The sequence below is a fragment of the Haemorhous mexicanus genome, chromosome 27, assembly GCF_027477595.1.
Source record: "Haemorhous mexicanus isolate bHaeMex1 chromosome 27, bHaeMex1.pri, whole genome shotgun sequence".
NCBI lineage: Eukaryota > Metazoa > Chordata > Aves > Passeriformes > Fringillidae > Haemorhous > Haemorhous mexicanus.
The window spans coordinates 457,305-465,736 of record NC_082367.1 but is presented as its reverse complement, the minus strand read 5'-3'; the positions used below and the strand labels follow the sequence as shown (position 1 = coordinate 465,736).

Sequence of the window (8,432 nt, the reverse complement as noted above, 5' to 3'; positions counted from 1 at the left end):
CGAACAACAGCACAGAACTAAAGGGTCCAGCCCTGCCAAATCCAGCTCTGACAGCCCAGCACCCCGAAGGGAGCCCTGTAGGAGCTGTGTTTGCATGGCTTGAGGGGAGGAGAGATCATATTTTATATCAGCAATAAATGTCAGCAGCTAAAATCAGCCTTCAATTCCTAACTGTCGATTTTCTATAAAAATAAAGGCTGGATACCAGGCTGAGCAGCCCACAGGTGAGCTGGCAGACCCAGGCAGCTGGGATTCCTTTAAACACTGTGGTATCTGGGGGTATGAGAAATCTCACCTCCTTATCACAGACCAGCCCCTCGTTAACAGTGGATTTCCCACCTCTGAGCATGCCCTGGCATCTCAGGATACACAAGGTCAGACATCTCCCTGATGATAAGAGCCCTCTTATCCCCAGGTACTCTTGCATCTACAGCATTTCCCCCAGTATTTTCTTTCCTAGTGTTTCTGCCCAGCCCAGCTGTAAATGACTGAAGTAATAAAGCTCCCACCATTTCCCCTGGAAGATTATTCCGTGGTCCCAGATTTTGCTGTTAGGATTTTTTTTCCTTCCAGATGCAGTTTAATTTCACCCCCTTATACCAATGTACAGAGAGTGACAGAGAGGGCAGAAGGATCCAGAAGGGGTCTGGGCAGGATGGAGCTCAGGAGTGACAGGTCCCATGACAGCTGTCCCAGCCGGCTGCAGAACATTGGATAATCCATCTCCATCTCCTCCCCAGTCTCTGGAGTAGCAGCCCCCAAGCTGCTGAGGTTGTGCCTGCACTGAGGAGATGCTCCCAGTGACCACGGGCTGCCAGCACAGACACACACCCACCAAATTCCGCCTGAAACTGAACCCAGGGAAGAAAAGTTCAGGGTGTTGCAGCCGTGGCAGAATATGCTCCTCTTTCTCTAATCAGGACGCGTTATTGGGGAACACTTAAAGACAAGTCAGGGGTAATTAAAGGTAATTAAGTGCTCTCAGTGGGGAGAGAGGTGTGCTCGGGGATGCGGCAGAGCTGCCAGGCGGAGGAGCTGCCAGGCAGAGGAGCTGCCCTGTGGTTCTCTGGGAAGGCAATGAGACTGTGCCGGGCTCGGGGCTTCCCCAGACCATGCAGGAACCAGCCCTCGAGGCCAGGCAGGCTCAAGCTCTTTGTGCTCCCCTCTGGGGCATCCTTCCCGCTGCAAAGGGTGTTTCTGAAGGAGCTGAGAGAGAGCTGCAGCCCAGGGAGCAGCTCCCAGCCCGACTGTCCCCGAACGTGATGGGATGGGAGCTGTGACAGCTGAGCGGGCAAGGGATCCAGGAGGGAATGAAGCAGCTGCTGAGACTGGAAAAACACTGCCTGCAAATGGGAGTTCAGCCTGAGGAGCAAAAGCTGTGCCCAAAAGCCAGCAGTCACTCTCCTGCAGCGTTCATCTTCCCTGCGTTACTGGGAAAAGCCAGTAATTCCAGATTTACTCCGAGTTCCTGCTCACACGTGCGAGGAGCTCCCTAAATGCCTGTTTTACATGAGTCCAACCACATACGACTGAGCAGCAATAGGTGGAGTTCCAAGAGCTCCAAGAGCTCCCCAGCACCCCAGGAGCAGAGCAGAGCCACAGCCAGAGTGTCCCACCCTGTCCCTGTGTGGGATAGGTCCCACCTGGGCCATCCCCTGAGCTCCCACGGACACGGTCTGGCTGCCAAAAGAGTCTGTGTTGGGGAAGATGGAACAGGAAAGCCTTATAAATATGATTGCCTGGCAAAAGATTTTGAGAATATGGAAACTGTGAGTGAGATTGAAATGAAAGCAGCTTTGAGATCCCTCAGTTACTGAACACCTGGAAAACAATGGCATGGCCAGCTGAAGGGAATCCCCTTGTGATCAAACAACACCCTCTGCTTGCAGGCAGCTCCAAGGGTCAGAGCAGACCCTACTGGCTTGGCAGAAGGGCCCAAAGAGGAGTTTTTAGGGTTTAAAATGGAACACAGTGTTGTAATGTAATAATTCTTATAGGCTGTATGTAAATGCTATAGGATTTGGATCTTGGACTAAATTGGTTAGTGAGCATTAGAATATTCAGCACAGAAGAAGATTTATGGTATTGTAAGGGAAGCCTCGCTCTCTTACTCTCTTATCCTCCTTTTACTCTCTAATCCTCTTTACCACTCTCTTTGCTTCTCTTGGGGCTGCTCCGAGCTGTGTTTGGCAGCTCCCAGCAGGGCCCTGCACCCAGGCCCTTGGCAATAAACCACAAGTTCCAAGCCCTGACTTCAGAGATCTCTGGTCTCCGTCTGTCCTGACCGTCCTACCCCCAACGCTCCTACAGGTCTGCATGGGGAAGACGTTTGCTTTGGGAAGAGCTTGTGCATTAATGAACTTGGGAGGGATTTAAAAGCCGTGTGGATGTGGCACTTGGGGACAGGGCCAATGGGTTTGGAAGTGTTGGACTTGATCTCAGAGGGATTTTCCAACCTAACAGAGTCTGTGAGGTCGTGGCTCTTACTGCAGGTTCTGTGTCTGGCTGTGGCCTCGCTGTCAAACCTGGACTCCAGACCTTGCCCAGTTATTGCAGCAGAGCCAAACCTGCAGCTCTGTAATTCCAGTTTAACTCACACTAGAGGTGCACAGCCTGCACCAAGCCCCTTTCTAGGGTCTCTGAGGGGATTACTCTGCCTGTGTGGATGTAAAGGGGGTGCTTCAGCCAGCCAGACCCTCACACACTGTCAGGATTTGCTTCCTGCAGCAGGTCCCCGTGGCTGAGTGCTCCCTTTTGCACCACACAGAGGAGTTCTGCAGTGTTCGTGATCTCAAGGGACAGGAAAAGCACCACAGCAGAGCACTGTGCCTGCAGGAACATCAGGCAGTGTGGAAATACAGCATCCCTGGGATGACATCTATGTTTCTGGAGTTTGCCATGCCCATGGGAACAAAGCCCCTGAGCCGGCCCTGCTGCTGCCCACAGCTTGCCAGGGTGACAAATGGAGGCAGTAGTGACAGTCCCAGGGATCCCAGGGCTGGGTGGGACCAACGTGTCCCCAGGCCTGTCCCTGTGTGTCCACAGGGCTCTGGCAGGGGCTGCTGGCAGCCCTGGGCTGCAGGGGCTGCTTGGATGGAGCCTATCCAAATCCTATCTGCCAGTGTGGGCCGGGCTGTTCCAGCCTGGATGAAGCCTGGAAAACCTGGGTGCCCCAGAGAGGGTGGAACCCAGACTAGAAAGGCTCTGGACATGAGGAATGTTGGCTTAAATACAAACATTTTGCTTGCAGATCCCAAAGCATCTTGTGAGACTCTGTCCTCCTCTATCACAAGGGCAGCACATCCACAAAAGACACTCAGACACCACATTTGGGCTTTTCCTGCCTGATTTCTTTCTCAGGCCCTTCCCTGTAGATCTGCTGCCACTTCTGTGGATACAGATCTGTGCATCAAAAAAGGGTTAAAACCCCAAGGCAGCTGCTGATTACATTTTTATGTAGTTCAGAAAGGCCAGTGAGGCTGTAGAAGCAAACATCTTTTAATGACACCCTAATAGATTAAGAGGGACCTGTCTCCCCACAAACATTAAAGCAATGGATGGATTACCCTGGCGACCCCAGCGAGGGATCTCCTGTGCACAGCTGGTGTGGAGACACTGGGAAACAGCCTACAAAAGAGCCACAACAGCTTTGGGACAGGTGTGGCACAGGCAGGGCAGTGCCACTTCCCTCCACTGTCCCTGCTTGTCCCCAAACAGCCACCCTGGGAGTGGAGCTGTGCCAGGGACAAAGAAAATGGAAAGTGCTTCTGGGGTGAGAGGAGGTGTTATTGCAGATGTTTGGGTTATTGCAGGGTCTTGCCTAAAAGGAGGGGGAGGGAAGGGGAGAGGAAATACCTATTAAGCTTTAGAAGAAGCAGATGGTGGCAGTGGAAGGGCAAGTGCCTGTGGGATGAGTCCAGTGTGAGTGGGATTAGTCCCAAGCTTGTAAAGGTCTCTAAGTGCTCCTGTTCTGGGCCACCACATCATTGTCAAAGCCTTGGGGTGCTCTGCACCAGCCTAGGGGCTCTGGGCAAGGCAGGGTCCTCTGGCTGCCTGGGGGTGGTCCCAGGGGTTTGGCAGCATCGTCCATTAGCACCCTCAGTGCTTTGTCCTGGCAGGCACCCAGCCAGGACTCCTGTGTCACCATCCCAGGAGGCCCAGCTGCCATCTGAGCTGTCCCCAGGCCGTGAGCCATCTCCAGCCAGGGCTGGCAGGGGATACAGTAACCCCTCCAGCACTGGCAGGGGGATGCTGGCCCTGCTGGGACTCACCAGAGGAGCCACTTGCCTGTGACTGGCAGGATGGAAATCTGCCTAATTAGCACCAGTAAAAGCAGCAGCAGCAGCAGGGGCTGGGCAGCCCCTGCCAAGCAAACATGTTCAAATCAAACTGCAGCTCCTTTGCTCCAAAGTTTACAAGATGTTTCTTTCAAACCCTCATTAAGCCCTTCTGTCATGGCCCCCGTGCCTCAGTTCTGATGCCAGCACACAAAGCCCTGCTCCAGCCCTGCCCTGCCCCAACCCTGCCCTGCCCTGCCCTGCCCCAACCCTGCCCCAGCCCTGCCCTAGCCCTGCTGGGCATGTGGATGTGGGCATTGCTGACACAAGAGGCATGGAAGGGCCAAGGAAGTCTCAGGGATTGGATTTTCCACTGTCCAGGTCATCCTCTAGACACAGCCACCTCTGCAAAAGCCCCAGGACAGTTTGGAAGTGGAACTGGAGATATTTCCTGGCCAGAGCAGCCCTGAGTGCAGCAGGACAGAACCTGACCTGGAGGGAGCTGGTCCTGCCCACCCCGGGCAGGGCACACAGGTACATCCCTGCCAAGCTGTTCCTTGGGATCAGCCTGAGCCTTGAACACAAGTTTTGGAAAGAATTTAATTCCTTGGACTCTCATTAAGTGCTGGACAACAAGTCCTGGCTCTGGGAGCAGCACCTGGGTTGCTTCCCTGCTGCTGGCAGAGCCCCAAACTGTCCCTTCCCCAGGTGACAGCCCCAAGGAAAGAGCCAAACACAGCCCCATGCTCCAGACAGATTTTGCTCCTGAGCGGACACCTGCTCTTTATCCCGAGGATCTGGGAACACCTGACCAGGGTTTGGGGTCCCCAGACTTTGTGCCAGGGGATAGCATTCCTTGGCATATCCAGGCTGGGAGCAGCGAGCAAGGTCATGCCACAGGGGAGCCTAGCCAGCTCCAGGCACTGGAAAAGCTGAACACTCTGCCAGTGTTTACTCAGAACTTTGGGCAGTCAGTCCTTTTTCGTTTGCTGTGCTCAGGACTGCATGAAGTGCAGCTCACAGGCAGCAAGGTGCCCCACAGAGAGCCTGAGAGGTGAGGAGGGAAACATCAGGAGGGGAAATTAGATGGAGAAACTCAGCTCAGCCCCAAGCACAGCATCCCTCCCACTGCCCCAAGCAGAGCACTCGAGCAGAGCACTCGAAGCCTCCTCCCTCTGAGCCCTGCCTGGCCTTGCCTGGAGCACAGGAGCGTTTCCTGCCCTGCAGGGTGACCCTGAGCATCGCCCCTGCCTGGCCTGGCAGAGGCTCTGGCATGGCCACCTCCAACACCTGCAAGGAGCAGATGATAAAAGGAGAAGAGAAAGAGCTGCAGGTCAGTGCTGGCTGTTTTGTGACACCACACCACCCCTGCCAGCTCCGGGCCAGAGCCCCGAGAGCTCAGCTAGAGCCAGAGCCACAGCCAGAGCCAGAGGCAGAGCCAGAGGGAGAGCCAGAGCCAGAGCCAGAGCCACAGGCAGAAGCACAGCCAGAGACAGAGCCAGAGGCAGGGCCAGAGACACAGGAGAGGCAGAGGCAGGGCAGTTGCAGCAGAGCTTGGCACAGCCAGCCCCCCTGGGTGCAAAAAAGTAGGAGGTGAGGCAGAGCCAGCACGGCTTGTCCAGCCCAGGGGGAGGAGCACAGAAGGATTTTGGCTGGAAAAGGTCTTTAATGTCATCAAGTCCAACCATGAAGCCAGCAGTGCCAAGCCAAGCCCTCCCCTTCTCCCTGATTTCTGCAGCCCCAGCTGTGTTAGTTCCCCCTGAGGGTGGCTCCAGCCCCTCCCTGAGCTGCAGCAGGAGCAGCCCAGCCCTGGCACAGGGTGGGAAATGCTGGGCTCAGGAAGGATCTGTGCACAGGCACTGGGGTCAGCCCACAGAGCTCCCTTGGAAATGCACTCCACGTTCTGCAAAACCTGTTTGGGTTTGTGAGGTGGGGAAAGCACCAGGAAACATCAGGTTTCAACACTCACAGGGTTGTGAGTGTTGTGTTATTCCCCTTTTGATGCTACTTTTTATTTTGATTAAAAAATGCTTTGAGGTCTGACACAAACATCTCTCTCGCCCAAAGAGCCAATGTCAACACAGAGCTCTGTGAGCTCCTCAGGGGAAACGTTTAGAATTACAGAATGAAAAAATAAAAATTAAAAGCACCAGCCTGATCTTTCCGAGCCTTGCTCCTTCCTTCGTAGGCATATTCAGAATTTTTTCTCTTTTCCCTAAGAAACCTTGGCATTTTGGGGTCCCACAGCACCACAGCTGAAGCAAAGCCCAGCTCCCAGGTGAGTAGTGGCCAAACCCCTCTGCTCCCACCCCCGGGTATCATCCCAGGGAAAAGACCCTGGCTCACTTTTCCATGCAAAATCTCTCCTTTTGGAGCCAAGTCAAACACCTTCCCCTCTTGGCATAAGGCACAGAGCTCAGCCAGGCTATCAGCAGTATTTATGTAATGCTGGAGAAACCTTGGATCAAAAGGAAAACAACATTTTCCCACCAAAAATGCAATCTCCAACCCCTTCCTGTGCTCAATTAAAGCAACGCCACTAATTAGGTTTCCATCTACCCATCCCACACCCTCTCCTGGGCCAGCAGTTTCCTGCCCACCCTTGTGCAGCCTTAGGCCAGCCTTTCTCCAAATGAAAAAGCCTGTGAAAGGCATGAAATTGGGCAAGGACAGGTTTGCAAACAACCTCAGTTTCGGGAGCTTGGCAAGATTTTATTTCAGCCAGAGAAACTCAAACCAAGAGGGACCTTTGCCAAATGGTCTGGCACCAGGGCAGCCAATGCAGGGAATTCAAGGTATTTTTGTCCCAGCCTTGCATTTTCTCTTGCTGTGGGAGCAGGGAAGGGGGAATTCTGTACTTCCACCTGCATTTTTGTGACTCTGAGTGATTCCAGCCAGGGCCACAAAAGCATCTGCCTGTGTGGATGCGTTTCAGGTGCACTGGGGGTGTGAACCTGTTTATTTGTGTGTGTTAGTGTCTCTGCACTCTGGCTGTTTGTAGGAACAGGCTGCAATTCCCCCTGCATATGTCTCTGTGGCTACGTGCCTGACTGCGTGGGAGAGCTTCCCGTGGCTTTTTGGTGCCATTCCCAGGCAGCCAAGACAGCAAAAGGCACATGCTGCAGTGGGAAATTATTAGTGAGGGAAGAAGTGGGGAAGAGCTGAGGAAGGGTTAATTTGCAGAAAATAATCCAAATGGGCAAAGAAGTGCCACAGAGGGTGTTTTTGGTGGCTCCTCCCAGACAGGTGGAAGAGAGGGGACAGAGGGTTTGGGAAGGGTGAAAAGGAGAGCCCCAGGGTGGGAATCAGGGGGCAGGTGCCCCCCAAGCTTCCAGCCTGCACATTTTATTCCCTGGGGTTTTAAAGGGATTCTTCCCACTGAGCCTTTTCTGTCATCAAGGCAAGGGACATCGAGAGCAGCAAACCCTCCTGCCAGCACCTGCATGGCTCCCAGGAATTCCAGGCCCTTGACACTGGTGTCCCACAAGGCTTTTCCCAATGGAAAGATCCTCCAGTTCCTCCCAGAGCAACTCCACACAGCAGCCTCCAAGATGACGAACTGGGATCTCCAGCTCTGCAGTTCTGAGGGAGCCCAGGGGGTCCTGTCCATCCCCAGCCCACCCAGGCCATGGAGCAGCATCTGGAGCTCCCTCCAGGACAGGGGTCCCTGGGGGTCCATCCATGACACTCCTATCAATGCCCTTCTCGGTTCATTTCTTTAACAAATCTTCCCTTTGCATCTTGGTGGAAACAGCCTAGAGATAATAACAGTAGATATGGGTTGACCTATGGGATTCCTGGAGTGATCAAACTGTCAGATAACAAAATAAATATTTCTCGTGGGCTGGGATTAAATCAGAGAGTGTTGGCTGCTGCGGCTTCTTATTTATTTGTGTTCTCTTAAATTGCATTTCCCTTCCCCCCATGAAGAGCACTGGCTGCCTGCAGCTGTAAATTACTGCAGACCTTCTGGTGAGTTGAGAAACCGAGTCTCTTAACCTTGCAAACATCTCCTGCTTCCTTTAATGGCCTCTGAGAGTTCCCAGGAAAGAGAAAGCAAAATGGGGAGCATGATTTGATGAGAAGTTCATACCTTGGCATTGCCCCAATCTGGAGATCACCTGCAGCCCCTCGCTGCAGAACTCCTAGATGTTT

The 8,432-nt window shown here is 53.6% G+C and overlaps 1 long non-coding RNA gene across 1 annotated transcript; it reads left to right on the top strand.

Moving 5' to 3' along the window:
- Positions 1–6,924: 6,924 nt before the first annotated feature.
- On the top strand, positions 6,925–8,137 carry LOC132338785 (uncharacterized). The gene is made up of 2 exons (XR_009489536.1): positions 6,925–7,072; positions 7,678–8,137. It is a non-coding gene; the product is annotated as an uncharacterized LOC132338785 (long non-coding RNA).
- Positions 8,138–8,432: the final 295 nt, after the last annotated feature.